This window comes from Ranitomeya variabilis, chromosome 4 (assembly GCF_051348905.1).
Source record: "Ranitomeya variabilis isolate aRanVar5 chromosome 4, aRanVar5.hap1, whole genome shotgun sequence".
Taxonomy (NCBI): domain Eukaryota; kingdom Metazoa; phylum Chordata; class Amphibia; order Anura; family Dendrobatidae; genus Ranitomeya; species Ranitomeya variabilis.
The window spans coordinates 211,331,227-211,354,365 of record NC_135235.1 but is presented as its reverse complement, the minus strand read 5'-3'; the positions used below and the strand labels follow the sequence as shown (position 1 = coordinate 211,354,365).

Here is a 23,139-nt window from a genome sequence, read left to right as displayed (position 1 = left end):
GACTTGCATTGGGTTTCGCGTTTCGGTCGATCCCCGACTTTTAGCGATAATCGGCCTACTGCACTCGACTCGACTCTGGACAAAGTCGGGTTTCACAAAACCCGACTCGATCTTAAAAAAATGAAAGTCGCTCAACCCTACTGGCCATGTCACAGTCCGTCGTGACACTGGTCATCTGCACGTGACCACCTTCCTTATGATCCTTGTGCTTCTCTCCATCCTCCCCTTTACCTCAGGAGCTGTACTAATCATAGGGCAGCTACCACTGGCCATGTTACCATCTGTAGTGACACTGGTCAACTGCATGAGACCACCTGCTTCATGAGCCTCCTGATTTTCCCCATCACCCTTATCACTTATGCTGGCTTCTTTTAGGGTGATCTTAAGTAACATCACCCCACAGTATGACGTGGCAGAGTTCTCCTTTACCACAAAACATGATATCATTATGCATGACATTCTCATTATTGACAGTTGCATCACACGACATGTCAGATCTGGGAGGGTTATAATGATGTATTGGGAAATGAACCGTTTGTGATCAGTTCTCAATAACACATTTGTGTGGTGATTCTTGGACACCCCCACTTTACTTAACCCCCATTTCTGCACCCCAATCTAGGAAAACCTGGGTCACCGGTAAGGAACGGCGAAAATCCCCTGTGTTTATATACTACGTGGGCTGTGCTATATACTACGTGGGCTGTTCTATATACTACGTGGGCGGTGTTATATACTACGTGGTGTGGTTAAGTCATTTGCATCATCTAAATGATCTGAGGCATCTAAATCAGCTCCACTGGTGATGTATCCAGGAGAAGTACCTTGCCAAGTGGGCCCCCTAGGCTTTATGGTCATGGAGGACCCGCTGGGCGACGTACAGGAGGATGCACAATTGCTTCTGAGTCTCACAAATTCCCCTTCGGTAGCAACCATCCAAAAAGATATGTCTAACTTACCTTTCACTGGGGGTGTTAAGTCCACATTCATGCCACCGGTGTCCCCCGGTAACCCTATTGATATTTTTGAAACTCAGGTGATAAAAGATGTGGAAGCCTTGCTGTATAAAAAACTCCCTAGTAATCTGCAACCTGTAGAACTGCGGGCCTTGAAAGAGATACAGGGGTGGCCAGATAGTGTAGTACGAGCCGCCGACAAAAGAGGTAATACTGTTCTGCTTTCAAGGGAATATTACGAAAAGGAAGCCCTAAGACAATTGTCTGACATTAACACGTATACAAAATTAAAGGGAGATCCTACAGTTAAAGAACATACTACGTTCTTTTTTAAGACAACACGTGGAAAAAGGGGTTTTATCCAGTAAACAAGTGGCAAAACTATTGCCTGAATTCCTGAGGAAGCCTCATTGGTATCATATACCAAAGATACATAAATCCCTGATCGAGCCACCGGGGCGCCCCATATTGTCTGGGGTGGGTGCCCTTACAGAATCCTTATCCTCTTATTTAGATTGGCTATTACACCCACTTCTGCAAGATATTCCATCTTTTGTAAAGGATAGTAGAGATTTTTTTTAAACCCTCAAGAGCTTCATTTTGCAAGAAAGCTTTTGTCTTACCTCTATAGACATCGAAAGCCTATACATCAGAATTCCACAAAAGTTAGGGATTGACACAATCAGAACAATTTTGGAAAATACACCAACTGATGCGGATACTATCACCTTCATCTGTGAGGGTCTATCACTTATGCTTGGACACAACGCATTCCAGTTTGACAACTCCTGGTACAGGCAGACGGAGGGTACTGCCATGGGTACCCCTGTCGCATGTACCTTAGCTAATTTATTCATGGCCAGATTCAAGGAGGAATATATTTATTCATCTAGGAATCCTTTTTTGAAGCACATCAAACTTTACGCTAGATATGTGGACGACATATTCATAGTGTGGGACGGTCACCAGGAGGCTTTCACACAGTTCGTGGAGCACCTGGGGTCGTCTAATACCATGAATATGAGGTTCGCCTCTCAATTTGGAGGTACAGATTTGGTTTTCTTAGACGTTAGGTTAAGAGTAAAAGTGAGGGTGAAATTCACACAGAGGTTTATCGAAAGCCGTCCTCGTCTAACTCCTCATCTAATTACATTTTAATAGTGCTCATCCCTTCTATACTAAACAGGCTCTACCGTATAGCCAATTCTTAAGGGTCAAAAGGATAAACAGTAGTATCACTGGGTTTAGACAACAATCTAAAGAGCTATGTGACAGATTCGCAAGGCATAGTTATCCCCAACCAATTTTGGATAGGGCGTTTAAAAAGGCTGCCGATGTTGGTAATACACCATCCAAAAAGGTAAAAAAAGAGGATAAGAAATTTGTGTTCTGTTTCAAGTTTGGACCTATGGACACTCAAATTAGGTCCGCCATTAGAAAAAATTGGCAGATTCTAGGACAGGATAGTGACCTGAGAGAGATGGTTGAAAGAGGTCCATTATTTGCATGTCGACGAAGCAAAAATATTAGAGATTACTTGGTGCGCAACCGGTTTACATCCAGTAAAGAAAATTGGTTAAGTGTAAGTGTCCCCAAAGGGAATTTCAAGTGCGCCCAATGCAATTTCTGTGTATACCATCTTACAGGTAGTAAGATTAAAATTGGCCCAATTCAACATACGGTACATGACTTTATTTCCTGCAGGACTACACACATTGTATATGTAATCTTTTGCCCGTGTGGTTTTTTTCTACATTGGCAAAACGATCCATCCCCTATTTGTGAGGGTAAGGGAGCATTTCAACTCCGTGCGCACAGGAAAGGGGGTCCCCAGATTAATTAACCATGTGAGAGAACATCATGAGGGAAATGCTCAAGTGTTGCGTTTTGCAGGATTGGAAAAAATCTCCTTACCACAACAAGGAGGAGATCTACACCGTCTTCCATTAAAAAGAGAGGCGAGGTGGATATTGTGCGCAGGTGCATTGGGACCTCTCGGCCTCAACGAGAAGATAGATATGTCTGTTTTCCTGTGAAACAATTGTGGGAATTTATAGCTCTCATGTAGCACGGTGTTTATTTGTAATGTTTTTAACTTATGTGTTATATGTTGTTCACACTTATATTCTGATAAATGGTGGTTTATCCACTATGACGTTATGGTAAGTGGGAGGAGTTAAATAGACTGCACAGGTAAAAGAACCCTCCCTACTTCCTTTCGTCGTCAGGACCCGTTGAAGTGCTGTGTGCACGAAACGGCCGTCGTCCATTTGTTTTCACATCCCTCCCTGCTGTATCGTTGTATGTCCGAATAAAATTATGACAGTTCTTACTTTGGTAAGTGCGCTCCACTTTTTTTGCTTCTTCTACCAACTGTTATATACTACTTGGGCTGTGCTATATACTACGTGGGCTGTGCTACGTGGGCTGTGCTATATAATATGTGGCTGTGCTATATGCTACCCATTCTGCACTTTTACAAATGTTCTACGTTAATACTTTCTAATGTTTACTTTAAAAAGTTTTCCATTAAAAAAATATCTTATTCAATGTAGGCAGTTTTTTCTTTGCAGCAAGTTTAGCTAACAATAAAATGCCTACTGGTAACTGAGGAAGAGGGAGTAGGTCACAAAAATTGAAATATAGGGGGTTGACTTGTATAAATAAAGCCCCTCTGCTGTATGGTATTGTGGAATTTACAATAGCTATCACTCATGTAAGAAGTGAAATCTGGCATTGTACTATACCTATATTTCTCTGCTGTATCTATGCATCATGAATCGTGGTATGTGTTAAAGGGAGGCCCACTGAGACTCTTTCGCCTGGGGCCCTCAAAAACCTGGAGCCGGCCCTGAGAGGAGATGTAGGGAGGGATGGCAGTCATGGCACTTGGTGGCTGAGAGCGGATTTCCTGACGGATATTTTCTATTTTCTCTGTAAAGTGGGAGGCCAGATCATCAGCACAAATGTTCTATGACAGCGGCTTGTGTTTTCGGACTGAGGAAGGAGTGAAAGGTGTCAAAGTTTTTTGGTGGTTGTTGGATAGTGAGGAGATCAAGGTGGCGAAGTAGGTGGTCTGTTTGGCGAGGTGAAGGGCAGAGTTAATAGGTTATTAGCATAAATCTATAATGGATAAAGTTTTCTGGTCTGCGAGTTTTCCTCAATAGGCGTTCAGTAGTGATGAGTGAAGGTACTCGTTGCTCGGGTTTTCCCGAGCATGCTCGGGTGACCTCCGAGTATTTGTTAGTGTTCAGAGATTGTTTTCATCGCGGCAGCTGAATGATTTACAGCTATTAGCCAGGCTGAGTACATGTGGGGGTTGCCTGGTTGCTAGGGAATCCCCACATGTAATCAAGCTGGCTAATAGCTGTAAATCATGCTGCTGAGGTGATGAAAACTTAATCTCCGAGCAGTCATAAATACTCTGAGACCACCTGAGCGTGCTCGAGAGAACCCGAGCAACGAGTGCACACGCTCATCACTAGCGTTCAGCACTCCTAGAACATCGTTGGAGGAATCAAGTTTGCACTGTGAGCCAGTCCTGTTTTACTCTGTGGGAAGGAAACACACCGGCGCTCCTAGGAGAAATGTGATGGGAAGCTGCTGGTGCCTAGACAGCCACTGTGCTGAATCTGTCACGTAGTATGGGAAGACTGTTAAATGGATAAGGACACCGCGCTAACCAGCTAAAGAACGTGCAATTGGATGAGTGTACCTGAGAAATAAAAGAACCTATGAATGGATGCAAAAGAGCTGATGGTTGGCAGCTAACAACAGTGAGGAAGTGGCTGCGACCCCCCCAATAACACCACTAGTAACAACACCACTATTAATAAAAATAAGCCAATGCCAGACAGCCGTTACCAGCAGTCACCGGCAGCACAATGCCTTGTTGCCACAGTAGGTACAGCATATGTGTAAGTGTGATAAATATATAACAGATGAGTTAGAAGTAGCCGCACACTTACTGTTGAGGTGCAGGTGCACTTAAATTCTACTCCCCTATCTCCCCTATCTATTCACTTAAATCGTATTCCAGACCAGCGTTGCTAGTGGGTGTGGTTTTTACATTTTTTTGGAGCATCAGTGGTTATATTAAGAGCAGGAGACAGCCGGGACCTATAGCCCTGACGAAGAAGGTCCGGAGACCTTCGAAACGCGTAGGCACTTTGGTCCCTATCGGCACCCGTCCTCTGCTCTTCTTTTCCCTTTCCCATCCTGGTGACGTCACCCTGACCACATGCCCCCTTATTCCACCGCTCTCTCTAGCGGCGTCCTCGCAGCCCACGTGTGCCGGCTAACGGCGCTTCAGGCGTGTGAAGGCAGAGCACTAGCTAGGGAGGACGCTCCCGAATCAGTGAGTGTTTCTGCCGCTCCTCACCGCCGTCTGGACCTTTCCGCTCCGGACACACAGGTGGCTGATGCCCCTGCTCCAATATACACCAGCACAACGCCAGCACCTGCACCTCAACAGTAAGTGTGCGGCTACTTCTAACTCATCTGTTATATATTTATCACACTTACACATATACTGTACCTACTGTGGCAACAAGGCATTGTGCTGCCGGTGACTGCTGGTAACGGCTGTCTGGCATTGGCTTATTTTTATTAATAGTGGTGTTGTTACTAGTGGTGTTATTGGGGGGTCGCAGCCACTTCCTCACTGTTGTTAGCTGCCAACCATCAGCTCTTTTGCATCCATTCATAGGTTCTTTTATTTCTCAGGTACACTCATCCAATTGCACGTTCTTTAGCTGGTTAGCGCGGTGTCCTTATCCATTTAACTGTTTTACTCTGTGTTTGGAGGTTCTGAGGGTGAGGGGCGCTACTTGGTCAAGGGTGCTTCTAAGAGTGTCGTTGTAGTGATGTACAGCCAGATGAGGACAAAAAAAAGAGGAGTTTGGAGACTCTGATGAGTGTAGGAAATCTGTAAGTGTATGAGGGTTAATGGTTTGTAGATTTCTGAATGTGTGATGGGTAGGAGTGTGATGGTGTTTGTGAGGATTTGTCAGCATGAAGTAGAGACTGTTGTGGTCATAGAGGGGAAGAGGTGAATTACCTAGGTAGGAGATTGAGCAGAGCCGGACAAAGACCATGAATATAGTTACCTATATACAGCATAAGCCCCACATGGCTCCCAATATACAGTATAAGCCCCATATAGCCTCCTATATACATTATGAGCCCCCACATAACCTCCTATATGTAGTGTGAGCCCCTACATAGCCTCCTATGTACAGTATGAGCTTGCATATAGCCCCCTTTATGCAGTTTGAGCCCCATATATCTTCCTATATGCAGTATAAGCCCGCACACAGCCTCCTATATACAGTATGACCTCTCATATAGCCGCCTATATGTAGTATGAGCCCACACATAGCCTCCTACATACAGTATGAGCCCGCACATAGCCTCCTATATAAAGTACTAGACTGTGGCCCGATTCTAATGCATCGGGTATTCTAGAATATGCATGTCCCCTTAGTATATGGACAATGATAATTCCAGAATTCGTGGCAGACTGTGCCCGTCGCTGATTGGTCGAGGCAACCTTTATGACATCATCGTCGCCATGGCAACCATTATGACATCATCGTCGCCATGCTATGCCCGTCGCTGATTGGTCGAGGCCTGGCGGCCTCGACCAATCAGAGACGCGGGATTTCCAGGACAGACAGACAGAAAGACAGACAGACAGACAGACAGACGGAAAAACCCTTAGACAATTATATATATAGACTAGATTGTGGCCCGATTCTAACGCATCGGGTATTCTAGAATATGCATGTCCCCGTAGTATACCTTTATGACATCATCGTCGCCATGGCAACCATTATGACATCTACGTCGATACTGTGCCCGTCGCTGATTGGTCGAGGCCTGGCGGCCTCGACCAATCAGAGACGCGGGATTTCCATTATGACATCATCGTCGCCATGCTATGCCCGTCGCTGATTGGTCGAGGCCTGGCGGCCTCGACCAATCAGAGATGCGGGATTTCCAGGACAGACAGACAGAAAGACAGACAGACAGACAGACAGACAGACAGACGGACGGAAAAACCCTTAGACAATTATATATATAGATAGACTAGACTGTGGCCCGATTCTAACGCATCGGGTATTCTAGAATATGCATGTCCCCGTAGTATATGGACAATGATGATTCCAGAATTCGCGGCAGACTGTGCCCATTGCTGATTGGTCGAGGCAACCTTTATGACATCATCGTCGCCATGGCAACCATTATGACATCTACGTCGATACTGTGCCCGTCGCTGATTGGTCGAGGCGAATTCGCGGCAGACTGTGCCCGTCGCTGATTGGTCGAGGCAACCTTTATGACATCATCGTCGCCATGGCAACCATTATGACATCTACGTCGATACTGTGCCCGTCGCTGATTGGTCGAGGCGAATTCGCGGCAGACTGTGCCCGTCGCTGATTGGTCGAGGCAACCTTTATGACATCATCGTCGCCATGCTGTGCCCGTCGCTGATTGGTCGAGGCCTGGCGGCCTCGACCAATCAGAGACGCGGGATTTCCAGGACAGACAGACAGACAGAAAAACCCTTAGACAATTATATATATAGATGAGCCTCCACATAGCCTCCAACATACAATGTGATCCCACACACAGACTCCTATATACAGTATGAGTCCGCACATAGCCTCCTATATACAGTATGAGCCCCCACAAGGTCTCCTATATACATTGAGTCTGACCTCTCATATAGCCGCCTATATGTATATCTATATTCACGACCCCCAGGAAGAAGCTACCTTGCGAAACGCGCGTCGGGGTTCATTTCCACACGGCAGTCCTCCCACCAGCAGGTAGTTATATGATATCTAATGCTCTGTTTTATCATTTCTTCCTTGTCCCTTTATTATTGCGCATAGGCTTTTGCCTAGCAATGTACACTCAGTACTTGCACGTTATTTATATATACTAATATACTGGCACTACAACTTGTAGTTAATTTTGTATTTGCACTGACACCTTATTAGTTTTCCACCCATCTTTTGGTGTGGCTATGTACTTAGATTCTTTAATTCATGCGCTTTATATATCCTCTATGGGACTGACCTACACGTCTCTACGAGCTGTGATATTTTTGTATATAGAATTTCTTTGACACAATTTGTGCTTATATCAACACGTGTTACTACAAATCCTGAACCTGCTGCTGCATGGAGTCTTACCATATACTTAATATAACCTAAACCATTTTCTTATATATGCTTGGCCGTTTATGGACTGTTGTGGGGCCACTCTGCCTTGTTTTCACACCCTTGTTCTGTAAAAAATGTTTTTGCTATTTTTCTGGTTTTAATTGTCTTCAATAAAATATTGTATATTTTATTATTCTTTTGAGTGGTACTTCCCTTTTCTTTTGGTTATATGTATTTGTGGTAGTACACCATATATAATTATTGGTCGAATTTATCTTGGTAAACTATATGTAGTATGAGCCCACACATAGCCTCCTACATACAGTATGAGCCCGCACATAGCCTCCTATGTAAAGTATGAGCCTCCACATAGCCTCCAATATACAATGTGATCCCACACACAGACTCCTATATACAGTATGAGCCCACACATAGCCGCCTATATAGTGTGATCCCACACATAGACTCCTGTATACAGTATGAGCCGGCACACGGCCTCTTGTATACAGTATGAGCCCCTGTATAGCCTCCTATATACAGTATGCACATGGCCTCCTATATAAAGTATGAGCCCTCACATAGCCTCCTATATATAATGTGATCCCGCACATAGACTCCTGTATACAGTGTGAGCCCGCACATAGCCTATGGTGTACAGTATGAGCCCGCACATAGCCTCCTGTATACAATATGAGCCCGCACATGGTCTCCTGTTTACAGTGAGCGCCCGCACATAGCCTCCTGTATAAAGTATGAGCCCCCACAAAGCCTCCTATATACTCTATGAGCCCCATATAACCTCCTATATATAGTATGAGCCCCTATATAGCCTCCTACATATGAGCCTCCATATAGCCTCCTATATAGTCTATGAGCCCCATATACAGTATAAGCCTTCATATAGTCTCCTGTATAAAGTATGAGCACTATATAGCCTCCTATATATATTAGCCCCTATATATTATGAGCCCCCATATAGCCTCTTTTATACAGTTTAAGACCCCATATAGCCCCCTATATGCAGTGTGAGCCCCCATATAGCCTCCTCTAAAAAAAAAAAAATGAGCCCGTGCATCCCCAACTCATATTAATAAAAAAAAGAAATACGGACATACTAATCTCGCTCCCGTTCCCCTGGCACTATGCTCTGATCCCCGAGGCTCCACTTCTAGTCTGGCCAGCGCGTACATGGTAGCATGACGACGACATCGCTCCGGCTCCAGCTGATGATGTCATTGCTCTGGCACCTCACAGCAGAGGCGACGGGGGCTCCCTTGGAGCTTCACTGCCATTCTGTATTGCCGGCAGTGGAGCTGCAGGAAAGTGACCTGTCGGGATATCTGCAGCACACAAAACATTATGAGGACATTTTGGCGATGGGCCCCCATGGAGCCTCGGGCCCCAGGCAGTAGCCAAGATTGCCCTCATTATAATCCACCTATGAGTATAAATATTTATGTAATATTTTTTACATCATACGTTTAGTATTTTCTGGGATCTGCAGAGACCCCAGACCATAATAAGGAATATTTAGTTTGCAAAAAAAAAATTCTCCGTGCATCGAATTTCCGAGGGAAATCCTTGCGAATAGGCGAATTCAAATTTTGCTTGATCCGTTCATCTCTAGCAGTCACCCATCCATCTTGTCAGGGGAGCATTGACTAGAAGAAATAAAATCCTTTGGTATATCCTATACATTACCTTCTCAGCTAAAGTTCACAAGGCAGTTTGCAGACGTATTGTATGGTGATGAGCAGTAAATTCTGGATTGTCACACTCCCTGTATTTCTATGTAATTCTAAATATACGCTGATGAGCTACTTACAAGTGTCCCTGAGTGCTCAGCACTTTCTATATCTTGTCCTGGGAACTCTGGATAGATCTGCTTCTATAATTACAAAGCTTACGCTCTTCTGTCTGTAACAAACATAATTATATTTTTCATTGGCCCTTATCATATGTTACAATAGCATCGCTCATAACACCCAATTATTAACTACCCCTCTCTGGGGCGGCTCTGTGAATAACACAGGGGGTCACTGATGGGTTACCGGAAGTGTGTATAAAGGTAAGAGAGGCTGTGTCCAAAACTCCAAAGGAATTGGAAAATCATTTCCAAAGTCTACAGTAGTCTTTTTTTTTATGGTGCAGGGTATTTTTTAACTTTTTTAGTTACTTTTCTTTATCTAGATAGAAAATGATGGCAACAGTGGTTGTTACTAGGACAAGTAGTAGGTAACTGTAGGGAGTCATGAGGGCACTGTAGTTGATTTTAGATTGCCATGGCTCTCATTTTGGGCAGAGTGGCTAGTCCTGTGATACACTGTTGGATCTACGATATTGGTTGGGATACAGTCAGGGCTGGGATGAGTGGTAGGCAAGGTAGGCACCAGCCTAGGGCGCTGCTTCCTGCTTCCTCGAGAGATTCACACTTGGGGGGGGAAAAGAAAACAGTGCTATGGCTGAATGTCTGCGGCCTTCCAGCATCTTCCTCCAGCCGCAGACATTCAGCACAGTGTCTATCAGATACGAATGCAATTGCTGTGTGCGCTGCCCGGGACAGGAGCAGTAGAGCTTGAATTAGCTCCTTTCCCTGCTGGGAACTCCAGAATGCAGACCACTTCAGGAAAAATTGGACACGGCACATGCAGGGGATGTCAGTTTACGCGATACGGTGACACCCTCCAGCATCCACTGCTGTACAGGAAACAAGAGATTACTTCATATTTATTTTTTTTATAGCGCTAACAAATTCTGCAGCACTTTACAGTTTGCACACATTATCATCGCTGTCCCCGATGGGGCTCACAATCTAAATTCCCTATCAGTATGTCTTTGGAATGTGGGAGGAAACTGGAGAACCCGGAGGAAACCCACAGGGAGAACATATAAACTCAGATGCTGCTCTTGGTGGGATTTGAACCCAGGACCCCAGCGTTGCAAGGCTGCAGTGCTATCCACTGAGCCACCGTGCTGCCCGTACTTTGGCTGTGATGTACAGGGAGCCGGGATTAGGTGAGTATTAGTCTTTTTGTTATATTTTGTCAATGAATGGGGGACATAAGGGCTGGCTATTGGGGACACATGAGGGACTGACTATGATGGTCTTATGAGAGGCTGGCTATGGGGTAAATATGTGGGGCTGGCTATGGGGGACATAAGAGTGCCTGGATCTGGGGACATAAGAGAGGCTGGCTGTGGGGGACAAAAGATGGGCGGCTGTAGGGGATATATGTGGGCCTGGCTATAGGAGACATATGAGGGGCTGGTTATGAGGGACATAAGAGAGGCTGGCTATGGGGGAAGTAAGAGGGGTTGGCTACGAATGGCATAAGAGGGGCTGGCTATGGGGGACATAAGAGGGGCTGGCATTGGAGAACATATGTGGAGCTAGCTATGTGGGACATAAGACTGGCTGACAGTGGGAGACATTAGAGGGGCTGGCTGTGGGGAACATAAGAGGTGGCTGTAGGGGACAAAAAAGGCCTGGCTGTGGAGGACATGTGGAGCTGGCTATAGGGGACACTTGAGGGGCTGGCTATGGGGGGACATAAGAGGAGCTGGCTATGAGGGACATATGAGGGGCTGGCTATGGGTGACATAAGAGGGGATGGCTATGGGGAACATGTGAGGCTGGCTATGGGGACATATGAGGGTATTTTTTTGGTGAAAAGGGGGGTACTTTAGGCATCCTTTAGTCTCTGAACCATTTCTTTACTTAGGTACTAAGTGTAAATGGGGGGGGGGGGGGGAGTGTCAGCTGCATCTTCCTAGTGCATCAAAATACCTTGTCCCGACTATGGATACACTATATACAGCGGGTGAAATAAGTATTGAATACATCACCGATTTTAAAAGTAAATATATTTCTGAAAGTACTATTGACGTTAAATTGATTGGCTGGGCCATTATGGCAGCTTTATTTTCTTTCTCTGAATCCAATTGAGTATCCTTGGCTGTGTGTTTCGGATCATTGTTTTGCTGAAATGTCCACCCTCATTTCATCTTCATTTTCCTGGTAGATGGCAACAGATTTTTATCACGATTGTTTTAGTACATTTATCCATTCATCCTTCTTTCACTTTTATGAAGTGTAACGCTGATGTTTGAACTGTAACACTGGTGGATGTGGGCCCACTGTACTACAGGTCGGGTTTATCTTGGAGGGGTGTAACTAAGGGACTACTTGGTTTTCACTAGAGCCTTTGATAGTGAAGAAAAGCTTGGCTGTAAGTAGTCACCACCAGGTACCACTCCAGGAAAGTCCCCTGGTCTGCAGCAGCTGACTGGACGGTCAGACACAGGAACGATGTACAGTAAGTTGAAGGCAAAGACATGGTCAAACAATACGGGGTCAGGACAGGCAGCACAGGATCAGGGTAAAAAGCTGAGCTCAGACAGGACAGGAATACAAGCCGGGTTGATAATGGGAGAGACAGAACAAACATGCACTCATAGGAACCAGAGACAAGTAATTGGGAACCAATAATCGCACAAGGAATGGTGCGAGGAGCTTCTGTCACAGGTGTGTCAGATGCTACTGACAGTTGGTCTGCATATGGCTGCAGAAGGTCTCTGCGTTTGGCATTGCAGATGCCTTCTTAATCCTTTTGACTTTTGGACCTGTTGGCCTAATGCATATTGATCTGTATGTATTGCAACAACTATTGTTTGTTTAATATGATGTGATTTATATATCTGCATGCATATTGTTCACATGTCAACAAAGTTAAAAAAAAAAGGAGTCCTCATTTACAGACAGGATGTTCCTCCTCCCCTTCCCTGTGAGCACATTCTAGTGTGTGCAGCTGAAGCTGAAGTTCACAGCAGATCTCTCTCTCTCTCTCACAGAAACCAGATTGATCCTGTTCTCATGTTGTAAGCTGGATGTTCTTAATTCTTAATAAATGAACATTCTCTGTTGCTCGTTGTGGACATCATGCTGATTAACCCGCTGCTAACAGGACCCAATGGCAACCTCCCTCTGGCTCCAATTGACACACCTGGACTTGAGTGTTTATAGACTGTCTGCTTCAGGGAGTTACCGGTGATAATGTCATGCACAGTGTGGAAAGAGTAAGTGCAAAATGAGAGGAAGAGGGGAAGGAAGCTTAAACTCTAAGGAAAGGGGGAATGGAGACCCCTAGGCAGATCTAAAAGCACCCTGCCTCCCCTACCATCCCTATATTGGTTCCACACATCCTCAAGCAGGAACCTAAACCCTTTATATCCCTAGAGCTAGCCCCTGAATAGGGAAGGAAGGATGAGCAACAGTCAGTCCCCACTGTACACTAAAGAGAAGGGAGACCAACAAGGGGGAAGCAACTTGGCTTGAGCAGACTCCAGAGAGATAACACCAAACATCCTCCAACAGCACCAGGGAGGAAGTAAGTCAACTGCTATAGCTCCAAGCCTTCACAAGGGAAAATGTGAATATCCCTGAAGCAGACAGTCTATAAATACCCAAATCCAAGTGTGTCAATTGGAGCTGGAGGGATGTTGCCACTGGGTCAAAAAGTCAGAAGGATTAAGAAGGCATCTACAATGCCAAATGCAGAGACCTTCTGCAGCCAGATGCAGAGTGACTGTCTGTAGCATTTTGTGAAGTCAAAAATCACTGCACGCGTACTATGGAAAATGTTTCTTTTAGGTGAAAAATATTTATTGAAACAGTGCTGTGGTGGAGCGATAGGCAAAAACGTTTCGGCCAACCAGTGGCCTTGATCACATTATCGCTGAAACAGATAGAACAAAAGAACAAAGAATAAATAAACTATACATGAATAAAATGTACATATTTACAATGTCGAAAACATGTCAGGATCAAATGCCGAAATGAAGTCATATCAAACAAAATGTCAAAAAAAATCAGTACATGATACATGATACAAAGACACCAACATTGAGGGAATGGTTAACAGAGATACGGAGTACATCGAAACAAAGACACTACTCAAAAGACGGTAAGAACCATTGAGCATACCCTTATGTAGTGCTGTCTTTAGATAGATCTACGGTGTCGCTGAGGCTAAGGACCAGACAGAAAAACCACAGTCCTGTAGAGGGCAATGGGGAGTACATGTTAGAATAGGCTAAACAAATGGATAGAATATAAACGTAGGGGAGGCTGGTAATGGTATTTTTAAGCGCTGGTAATGGTGTTTTTAAGCGCTCAGCAGCCCGGAGGGGCCGAAACCGTAAAGTAAGATATAGAGAATATAGGCCCAAAAGGATATATGTCCCAAAAGTGAAGATGTGGTTATATAAATAGATTATAGCCATGTTAATCGTGTAGCGAGGGCCTCAGTACATCCCCTGATACATGGAGCAAAGAAAGTTACAGCATACTTGCCAATACGTTGCTAGAGCCAGATAAGTAGCAACAAAATGCCTTTGTGGTATAGGGCTAAACCAAAGATATGGGTATAGCTGTGGACAGAAATGCATATAATAGGTATGTTGTCTGGTGAGCCCCTCAGTACATCCCCTGATACATGGAGAAAAGAACGTTACAACATACTTGCCAATACATTGCTAGAGCCAGATATGTAGCAGAAAAATGCCGTTGTAGTATAAGGCTAAACCAAAGATATGGGTATAGCTGTGGAAAGAAATGCATATAGTGGGTATGCTGTCTGGTGAGCCCCTATATGATGGTTGTATAGCCACACACTACCTGCCAGGGTATAGGATCAACAGAAGCCAGCCTATGATACTTCCTCAGTGTAGCCAGAGGGGAGTGGGTATGCACAAATTTAGCTGTGAAAGAAGGACAGCATAAATAAAGGCAGTAGCCCCAATGAGAATAACAGTAACTTATCTGGAGGATGGCGCTGCCTCACATTGGTGGCGGAGATCCTTGTAGCCGGATACAGCGTTGGTGGCCAAGTGGGAATGGCTGACACACAACGGTGTCAAAGCGCAGGAACAGGCTGCAGCCAGTGGCATCCTGGCGTCACATAAAGGCCCGGCCGGTCACCTGACCGGATGTAGGGAGGGACGCCAGCGTCCGCGCAGTATGTGCAGACAATGAGAGAGCAGGGAGGTGTAAGATGGCGCCGGCGCATGCGCAGTGCGTACAGGAAAGAGGTTTAGCCTGTGATGGGCAGATGTGTGTTGTGCGGAGGTACGCCTGCGCAAGGCTGTGACAAGTGGCGCGATTGCGCTGTGTGAGGACTTGGCCGGTAACATTTACAGGGCACGACACGAGAGGCCCGTGCATGTGCAGTATATGTAAAGAATTAGAAGTACAATGGTGTCGGCGCATGCGCAGTGCACACAGAAGGCAGTGCCTCCTAGCGGTGGAGATGCTAATCCAGAGGGATAATGTAGTATGTAATTTCAAGCACAGGATGCAAGGTTACCGTTTGTGGGGAACTGTGTGTGGAAGGGGATAAAAAGGCCTATAGCACAGCAGACCACGCAGACATGGAAAAGCACACAGTACAAATATGATTAACAAAATAAACACTTATATGGTAGGAGTCCAAACGGAAGGAGATAAGTAAGGTTAAAGAAATGAAATAAATGAAAATAAAGGGATGAAATAAAATAAAAATTAATGGAGATTATGGGAATAAACATGACCAAAACAAAAAAATTGGAAACAAATAAAAAGTAAAAAATAAAAAATAAAAATAAGTGAATAATAATGCACCAATATAGTCAAAATAAACAAAACCGGATAAATGAATATAAAATGAAAAAAATGAAAAAATGAAAAAAATGGGAGGAAAAGGGGGCACTGATTACAGAACTAGGTGGTATGGGTCTTACCGTCTCGAGTGCGCAAATGGTTGAAGCTATTTGTGCAGTGGGTCAATTCATCTAGAAAAATACAAAGTTAATTACGTTAGCCAATCCATCTCACGGTTCAATCCCCTGGGGTGGAGGGTGTCTAGGGTGTATATCCAGAACGTTTCCCTTTGTTTTAGAAGTTGGATGTGATTCCCTCCCCTCCCTGGGCGGGGGACCGTCTCAATAACCTGGAACCTGAGTTGGGCAACGTTATGCCTTGCCTCCTTGAAGTGCAGGGGTAGGGGTAACCACAATTTTTCACACCTAATGGTGGATTTGTGGCTAGATATTCGATCCCTCACAGCCTGGGTAGTCTCACCCACGTATAATAACCCACACGGGCATTTAATCATGTAGATTACAAAGTTTGTTTCACAAGTGTAATAATCCCTAATTGGAAACGACTTACCACTCCGGGGATGTACTATTTCATTGCCCTTAATGATATTGGAGCAACTCTTGCAATTCAAACAGGGAAAAGTGCCCGTTCATTTCAGACTGGTCAAAGTCCTTGTGGATGGTGTTTTTTGTGATCCCAAGTCTGCTCTCACTACTTTGTCCCGTATATATTTGGGTCGTCTCGTGCACATCAGTGGTGGATCTTTGAAAATAGGGATGGTCGGGTAGACTTTCTTCAAAAGAGGCCAGTGTCCCCGAATAAGATTGTGTATTATGCGCATAGTCGGGTGATGGTTATGTACAAATGGAAGCCTCTGTTTTTTTTGTTCACCGGTTGACATGATATCGGGGTCATTAAGGGCTCTGGTAGATTCCACATTGAGGAGGTTGGTTGGATAATTACGGGCCGTAAATTTGTTGGACATTTCCTGCATCCTGATCTCCCTGGTTGGAGGGTCGGACACGATTCTGGTCACTCGTTTAAATTGTGATCTGGGAAGGCTATTTTTGATGGACATAGGATGACAGCTGTTGTATAGTAGGAGGCTGTTACAATCCGTAGGTTTCGTGTAAATATCTGTGCTGAGGTTACCTTGGGCGTCCTTCAGTATTTTGGTGTCTAGAAACGTAACCTCACTTGTATGATGTACCAGTGTAAAAGACAGCTCATGTCTGACATTATTTATGGCGTTGTGGAATTCAACAAGACTCGTTTGATCACCCCGCCATATACAAAAAATATCATCTATGTACCTGTACCAGGTAAGCGCATGCTGTAGAAAGAGGGGGTTGGAGTACACGTATTCTTGTTCAAACCGGTCCATATATAGATTGGCATAAGCAGGGGCAACATTAGACCCCATGGCGGTTCCGCATGTCTGCATGAAAAAATCATCTTCAAATAAGAAGACATTTTCTCTTAGTACTAGGTTCAGTAAATCCATGCAGAGTTCCTGAGTCCCTTTGTCAATGTTGGCCTCATTGAGTGTTAGGGTTACTGCTTCCATGCTCTTGTCGTGTGTGATGGATGTGTATAAGCTGTTAACATCAAGTGTGCATAGAAGGCTATCACATGGGACATTTTTAATGTTCCGGATCTTCCCCAAGAAGTCCCCAGTGTCTAATATGAAAGATTTGGTCAGTCGGGTATAGGGTGTCAGGAATTTTTCAAGAAAAATGGATAATGGATTAAGTATTGAGTCTGTGGATGCCACTATGGGGCGGCCCGGGGGATTTTGGAGATTTTTGTGAATTTTGGGAAGGATGTAGATCACAGGGGTCACTGGATGGTGATTGATAAGATATGTCCTTGTCTTGTTGTCTATGGTCTTAAGTTGTAGATGTTTATTTACCACTGAATTAATTTTTTGTCGTATACAATGCGTTGGGTCAGTCTGTACTTTTTTATGAGTATTTGTGTCAGAGAGCTGTCTCCTAACCTCGGTCACATAGTAGTTTTTGTTCATGACCACGATGGCTCCCCCCTTGTCCGCTGGTTTGATTATAATATTCTTATTCATACTAAGTGAATCAAGAGCCTGTTTTTTCAGGGGGTTAAGGTTGTGGCGGACGGGGAGAAAGCCCAAACGTTGGTCGTGTAAGGTCTTTTTAATGTCTCTGTCAAGTAGACTGACAAAAGTCTCAACAGCATGGTTGGACTTAGGTTTCTGTAGCATTTGACACAACCTTGACAGCTACCTAATAAACCCCATGCTGCCTAAGGATAGGCTGCAGGACACAGCAAGGTTAAATTCCTGCAGTATCTGGCTGCGCCTCCCTATAGCCCAGTGGTGGTTTTCATGAGCAGTGCTGAGAGTGAGCACAAGTCAGTTCAGGGAGATGGTCTGATGCTGGGGAAGCAGAGCGTTGAACGCAGTGAGTAGGGTGGCGCTGAAGGTGTGCCTGACACCATTGTGACAGTACCACCCTGTTATACTGCCCCATTTTATGTCAGAATGCCAAGAAAACCTCCCAGGAATGGTAGGGGTGCAGACATTTTTGGCAGGCTTGTTCCTGGAGGACTTATTACTAGCGCACTGTGGACAGGCGGCTACAAAATCCTGATCATCCTTGGCCAGCTTGGATTCATGTATCAAGGACAGAATTCTCCTTCTCCTAGTCGAAGCAAAGGTCTTATCCGATGGGACCTATTTTGCAAGAACAGGAGCCGCTTCAGCAATCTTAGCCTGGTTTAAGATGTGCTGTGATTCCTCCTCAGAATCGGACTCGTCAAGACAGGCAAGACACGTCTGAGGCAGGGAAGGAAGGTCCAAAGGCATGGAGGGTGGGGATTTGGGCAAGACCTTGGTAAGGCAGTTGGTAGAACCCAATGATCCTCAATGCAGCATATAACCTGTGGATCAGGTAACAACCAGTGCACGTAGACTAAACCATGGAAGGCGCAGAAAAACAAAGGTTACAGAGCTATATAGCACTTTAAGAGATTATTTCAGAGTGCTGGGTTTCAATCTGCAGGGTGCCTAACAATGAGTCATGACGAATAGTCTCTGCCAGTGGTTGTCTGTCAATGAAGGAAACAACCAGTGGATGAACTAGCTGTTGCATAGGAAGCTAAAGCTGACAAACTAGGTCCTTGTGGTTGAGGTTGGCAATAGATCTGGAGTCTAAATGGGCTGCAGTGGAGAGAGACCTCTCTCGCCCAACCAAGGTGACTTGGGTCAAAAGTTTTGGAGTTAACTGTCCCATACAGGGTCATCTCTCTGACTTCCCAAAGTGCTGGAGGCCTCTTGGCTTCACTGGGCACTGACGAACATATTCTCCCTCGCTTCCACAGTACATACATATGTTTCTCTCTGAACCTATGCTCTCACTCTTGTACAGAAAGTTTGGCCCTCTCCACTTGCAAGCCATATTTCCTGCTATTGAGCCAATGCAACAGTAAGTGGTACTGGAATGTAGGAGCAAACCTGAGTGTCCCATTGACACAAGAAGATTTTTGAGTTTGTTCCAGAGCTTGCTCTTTGAAACAAAGATCAATCTAGTAGCCGGGTGTATAAGGGCATCCAGAATGGAAGTCAAATCTCTGCCTGCCAAATCATCAATAATACGACCAGACAGACCTTGCCAGAAGGTAAAAACCAGGTCTTCTTACTTCCAGACTAGCTCTGCTTCCATGGTACAAAAGCGTTAAGCATGCTAAGCAATGGTATCAGTGTGCTATCTTAGAGTCAGAGGGACAAGGCAGTAGACGAGGTGCAGCTAAGAGCCTCGAATATTGCTCATAACAACTCCAGGAACTTCCCTATGTCGCGGGACTTGGGTCCACCAAATAGGGTTTGCCTAAACCAGGACTTTTACATTGAGCAAAGAGACCATTAAAGCTATCTTTGTTTAGTCTGATGAAAAGAGATGGGAGCGGAGAAAAAAGTGGATTTGGCACTGGTTAATATAGCCACGGCTCTCCTTGAGATCTCCATTAAAGAGGGATGGAAGTCGCAGCTGTAGCTTAGCTGCTCACCAGAAACTATAACCATGAGTGGATCCTCAGGGGTAGACGACAGTCTTGAGGGAGGATGACCTGTCACATTTGAGACTCGGGTCAAGGTGGAGACCAATGAGGAGAAATCCTGCAGCTCCGGTCATCACACTAATTGCTTGCATCACCTGGTCTTGAGGCTCCAGTTGAGAATGGACCTCCTTGTACAAGACTTGTATTAGAGACTTGGGGCAACTGTGTCTCGATTTTGTTAGCGGGATCCATGGCCTGATTGTACTGTAACATTGGTGGATGAACTGTAGTGCTGGTGGATGTGGACCCATTGTGCCACGGGTACCTTGGAGGGGTGTTACTAAATGACTACCTTGTATTCATTAGAGCCTCTGATGGTGAGGATAGGCTAGGCTGCAGGTAGTCACCAGGTACCACTCCAGGGCAGTCCCTGGGTCTATAGCAGCTTACAAGAGAGTTAGATATGAGGTACAGAGGAACGAATGCAAAGACATGATCAGACAAGATCAGACATGGTCACAGAGACATGGTCACAAAGGATCAGAGCATAAAGCTGAGGTCAGGAGCAAAGAAGTCAGACAGGACAAGTATACAATCTGGGTTGATAACAGGAGACAGAACAAACATGCACCTACAGAAACCAGAGACAAGCAACAGGGAACCAAGGAGTGGTGGGAGGAGCTGCCTAATAAACCCCCTACTGCCTAGAGATAGGGTGGTAAAAGCAAACCCTGCAGGACACATCCAGATCCTGCACAAATGTAACTCTGAGTCTCCCTATAGGCAAGTGAAATATCTCTAGCACAAGAGCTCGCAGTGAGCACATAGAAGCTCAGGGAGATGGTCTGATACTAGGGAAACAGAGTGGTGAACACAGTGAGTAGAGAGGTGCTGAGAAGGTGTGTGAGACGCTGGTGTGACATAGTTTTCAAGAGCCATATGCTGAAAAACAGCTCTACACCATGATGTTGTGATCCCTAACCTTCACTGTCGGCATGGTCTTTTTTAGGTGATGTGAAGTGTCTTTTGGCCTCCAAACATGGTGTGTATGATGGGGTCCAAAGAGGTCAATTTTGGTCTCATCTGACTTGACGATTTTCTCCTAGTATTTTGCAGGCTTTTCTAAGTGTTGTTGAGCAAACTTTATACCCCCCCCAACCTAATGTCTCCTTCCCCATGATTCTGTAGAATGTAAGCCTGCAAGGGCAGGGTTCTCTTCCCTTTGTGCCAGTCTATCACTGTTTGGTCACTGTCAATTATATCTGTATTTTCTATGTAACCCCTTTTCATGTACAGCATCATGGAATTAATGGTGCTATATAAATAAATAAATAGTAATAAACTTGCTTGAAAAAAGCTTTTTGTTCAGCAATGGAGTTTTAGGTGGCAAGTGTATGTGCAGGTCATTGAGGTTGAGTGCATTACTTATTGTTTTCGTTGATTCAATTGTCCCTGCTAATTCCAGGTCTTTTTGCAGCTCTCCACAGGTGGTCCTTGGCTCTTGGACAATTCTTCTGATAATTATTTTCACTCCTCTGTCTGAACTCTTGTGGAGAGCATCTGGTCATGGCTGGTTTATAGTGAAATGTTTTTTGCACATCCAGATTATGGCTCCAACAGTGCTCACTGGAACCTTTAATTTAGAAATTCTTCTGTAATCGATGCCATCAGTATATTTTGCAACAATAAAGCTGTGAAAGTCTTGAGACAGCTCACTGGTTTTACCCATCATGAGATGTTTCTTCTGTGGTACCTTGGTTATGAGACACCCCTTTATTGGCCATCAGTTAAACTTGCTGATATTATTTGCCACTCAGTGGAAGGATTGCTTTTTAATTACTGATAGATCTCAGCTGGTGTCATGACTTTCCATGGCATTTTGCACCTCTCTTCAAGTGTTCAATGCTTATCCCTGTCATTTCTCATTATTACACATAACTTACATTATGGACATGTATGGTTGGATTTCTTTGCTTGTGTGGATTGGATGGGTTGTTCTCGACATCTGTTGAAAATTAAATGTCAATAGCCCCTTTAGAAATATATTTACTTAGAAAATGATTGAAGTTTTCTATACTTATTTCAACCACTGTGCCCCATACCGACATGTCATCATTTGACATAAATATTAACTTCTTCTTCACTATTATCAAGACTTTAAGAGAAGAAAGTTGAGAATCCATGGTCCACCATGAATATTTTAGACAAACTGACTTGATAATGTTCCTGAGTTAAGCTGGGATATGGTGAACAAGAATCCTTGATTTATACAAAGGTAGGGGGTGTCTCATTGTTACTGATGTTTGGAATGAAGAGTCTCATATCCCTTTGAGCCAAGAAAATAGATTAGTTGCATAGATCAGATTGTCAATGCTCAGAAGACCTATTATTTCAGTGGATTCATGAATGGGAACATACAGTCCTCGCACAATTGAAATCACCATGATAATACTTCTCTAAAGAAGACATTGCGTTTGGGTCAAAATGTATTGTGATATAAATGGGCTGCCAAATTATTAAGAATGAGTTGGCCCAAGTCTTATTTTATTTAGTTGCCCTTTGCTCTAGTGACCCTTATGTTCATCGCCTTACATGTGTCAGTGATGGAAACCCCTCTATTGTGGTTTTTTTTCTGAAAAGCATCTAGATGTCGTGTTAAGTTATACTAAAAAAGACAGTGATGGAAAGTTTCAAAGAACCTACACATAGCAGTATGAACTGGTCTTTTCAGAAATTTAGTTTACTTTGTGATCTGCGGAATTCCCTCAGTTTTGTAACAAAAGTCAAGTCCCACGGCTAAGAAACAGAAAATAAGCTACATTATGTATTTGTTGCAGCCCATCTGTATATTAATTTATCAGTTATTACTTTGTTGTATATATATTATATACATGAAAATTATATTTTGTTAAAAAGTATTAATAAATTGCAAGCATAATATATTCATCAAATTTTTGTCTATTAACTAATGTTGTCTATTAACTAATTTTGTCTAAGTACAGAGATGCTTGGCAGTTTGTGAACCCTTCAGAATTTAGCTTCTTTCTGCATAAATTTCACCTAAAATGGTTATGCTCCTGGGTTTGAACCTTTGAGCCTGTGAAGTTGGTGCGCCCCCATGGGGCCGTGGGGTACTCGGTACCTGGTCCTGCGGTTCAAAGGGGGATGACCCGGTCCGTAGCCCTGGGACGTCCGTGTATAAAGGGAAAGGTCTTTAAAGGGGAATTGTTTGTGACGCCACCTGTGGTATTCGGTCAGGGTGACCGACGCTGCTTTAAGGGGTCCGCTGGGGTGATGTTATGGCAGCTAGATGGTATACCTTCCCACAGGTGAAGTATGTCCC

General features: G+C 44.4%; 1 long non-coding RNA gene across 1 annotated transcript; it reads right to left on the bottom strand.

Annotated features, from left to right (window-relative positions):
* Window positions 1–13,739: 13,739 nt before the first annotated feature.
* Window positions 13,740–22,257, bottom strand: LOC143768633 (uncharacterized). Its single transcript, XR_013213974.1, has 4 exons — window positions 21,740–22,257; window positions 15,908–15,958; window positions 14,480–14,560; window positions 13,740–14,187 (listed from the first exon to the last, which is right to left on the bottom strand). It is a non-coding gene; the product is annotated as an uncharacterized LOC143768633 (long non-coding RNA).
* Window positions 22,258–23,139: the final 882 nt, after the last annotated feature.